The sequence below is a fragment of the Limulus polyphemus genome, unplaced genomic scaffold (assembly GCF_000517525.1).
Source record: "Limulus polyphemus unplaced genomic scaffold, Limulus_polyphemus-2.1.2 Scaffold0, whole genome shotgun sequence".
Classification (NCBI taxonomy): Eukaryota; Metazoa; Arthropoda; class Merostomata; order Xiphosura; family Limulidae; genus Limulus; species Limulus polyphemus.
This window is the reverse complement of record NW_013665610.1, coordinates 3422838-3425797: the sequence shown is the minus strand read 5'-3', so window position 1 is coordinate 3425797 and position 2960 is coordinate 3422838. Positions and strand designations below refer to the sequence as shown.

General features: G+C 28.9%; 1 long non-coding RNA gene across 1 annotated transcript in view; it reads left to right on the top strand.

The window, feature by feature from the left end:
* The first annotated feature begins 608 nt into the window (after positions 1 to 608).
* LOC111085108 overlaps positions 609 to 2960 on the top strand; it is a 4488-nt gene continuing 2136 nt past the window's right edge. The window contains exon 1 of the long non-coding RNA XR_002609961.1: positions 609 to 871. This is a non-coding gene — a long non-coding RNA (uncharacterized LOC111085108). The remainder of the gene's footprint in view (positions 872 to 2960) is intronic.

Below are 2960 nucleotides of genomic sequence, written 5' to 3'. Positions count from 1 at the left end.
CAACCTTGGCATGAAATGTACCATAGCTTTTAGCAAATAACTCATTAGGCCTGATATTTGCTAGACTGCAGATGTTTTTTCTTGTTGTTTTTTTTCATTTCAGATTTCAATTCAAAACTGTAAATGTGTACTAATTAAAAATAATGTGGAAAGAAACATTGAAGTTTTAGGATGATTTTTATTATGAATATTAATTTGTTATGTTGGTTCTGTTATTTCACCAACTTCTGACATAACGTTATTGTGATTAAAATACTAAATATGTTAAAAAGTTCGAATATTTTAAATAAGAGAATATATGACATAAGGGAACTGAATTTGAGGTGACTTTGTAGTCTGAAATGACACAAACTTTATATTTAATTCCATAACAGGTTTATGTTAAGGAAACAAGTATTATTGTAGTCAGTTTCATAACAAATATTGAAAAACTTTGAGAGAAGTCCTAAAGTACAGAGACTGTAAACCTACATGCCAAGAATAGAAATTATAGTTTCAGTTATCAAAATAATGAAGTTAATGTTGAGATTGTAGACTATTTTTATATCATTATTATACATGTAGCTTTAATAACCGAAAAAAGTTATGTTCAATCTCATCACAGCAGTATGCTGTAAGACACCATTTTAGTTAACTCAGAATTGTTGTTAATTAATGACTGTTGTTCAAATATATATATATGCTGTGTATATGAATAAACACACACAATGCTTTTGATTTTCTAGAGTTACATTTTTGAACATCTTGGTTTGCAAAGACATCTTGTAAAATGTTTGGAACAGTTGAGTATTTCAATTTCTTTAAAATGTAATTTTTATTCTAAACTTCTTATTTCTTTTTTAGGATGGGGAACCTGATAGCGATGATGAGAGTAAGTTTTTTTTATAATACATATTTTTCTTCTCAGAATACTATTAATAAGTATACCTTTAGACACTATATATTCCATCACTTGTACTTTTGTTGATTATTATTCATAGGTTTCTGAAGCTACTTATTAGTGAAATAAAAACTTTCAGTAAATGAAGCTTAAAATTCAAATCGATGAATTTTCAGGGAGAGAGAAAGTGGTAATCTAATCATATATATATATCTAACCTATGTAAAAGCCAGTGTGTGTTTGTCATGCTTGATTTCTCGAAATAGGAGGAGTCATAAAAGTCACAATGCATTTATCCAGATAGAATACTTTGATTGATGTCTGCCCATTATGATTTTAGTGATGGGGTGCAAGGTGGGTGGGGGTGTTGGTATAATAAGCCTCAAGTAAAGACCTGGTGTGGGATAACCTAGCCTAGAGCCAAGTGCATAAAATTTATCATGGAAGTAAAAATATTGATTCTATTTTAAACTTAAATCGTTTCTGAATTAAGCTATTTTCTGTTGTATCACCAGTGTTTTTAATAAAAAATAAACCTCTTTAATCAATGGAGACTAAATTAAGAAATCAGTAAACATTTTTAAAATTTTGTTGACTATACATTTCATTATATATACTTTCAGTACATAGACTAACAATAATATTAGGTTATACTTTTGTTGCTGAGCAACATGACATAAAAGCAATTTTTTGGAACATAGTGTTACCAAAATGCACTGGCGTTTTTATATATTAGAAGTTGTTAATCTAACTGATTTTCACAAATAATTCTATGAATGCTCCATAAATTTATTTCATGAATGATATTAATTTTGATTGGCTCACAAAGGAATTTACCAAAGTCTGACTGCCTCGACTGCACTTTTCTGCTTCTTTGTTGGTCAAGCTTGATTTTCCAAAATTGACTTATTTCATTTAACAATGAAACGTGAGGTTAAGGTATGCTAGGGGTGGGAGTGGTAGTACTTGTGTGCACATGCACACACAAAATTAAGGTATACCTAAAGTGTATGTAATGAAATACAGCTTCATGCTCAGAATTCAAATTTTTATTTCAGTAGTCAAAAAAAAATCTTTTACAACAATAACATATGTTTTTCAACTTTTTTGCTCCCGATTCTCGTACTGTATAAATAATGAAAAAAATCTAGTTTATGAACAATATTTTATTAGAAAGTTGGGTTTCAGAAGCTATTATCAGGTTTGATTTATTTGGATAAATTATAGTCTCCTTTTTCTCTGTATAATGCCATTTGAATGGTTGTACACAGCTATACACCTCTTGTAACAACATAAGTGTATGACTTTTTTCTTTTTTTGACATGTCTCCATGTTCTTGGATTACATATGTTGAAAATATTTTGCTTGTAATAGATAATATTAGAGTTAGACAGCTAACCATCCTTTTTATCTGTTAATGCAAGGTTTTTCTCAGTTTAGTTTATCTTTATTTTTTATAATAAATTGAAATTCAAGACATAATAATCTTATGTTTGATTAGGGCTCTACCATGAACATCACAAGTAGAGTTGTAAACATCTTTTGATTAAATTGGGATTCAAGCTATGTTTGTTTGGTATGAACTTACTGACAACTCTGCAGGAAACCTAAATGCTTATTGGCAAATTAATAATTACTAAAAAGTTTTCCAGTAAGTTTACCTTTTATAAAGAGCCAAAATGTCTTTATTACATTATGAATTTGTGTGAATATTCTCAAGCTGAAAGATGTTTGCATATGTTTATCCTTTTGTATTTCACAGGCTAAGGGGATCCATGGATGCTATAAACTTCTTTGAACAGGTTTTTCAGAAGTTATTAAAATACCAGAATTTTTAGCTTTTTTATTTTGAGCACTAAGTTCAAAGATATAATTCATGCAAAATAATGTTAATATTAAATCCTTAAAAGAAGTGTAGAAGTTGAACATTCAACAGTCGTTACTTTTCTAATTACACAGGCCTCCGATGGTTTTAGTGTCTTGAAATTTTTACATGTTTACGGTAATTCCTGTATGTTGAATCCAAAAATGATATCCATTTTTCTCCATAAAGTACAGATTTTTCACAAAATGTCATAAT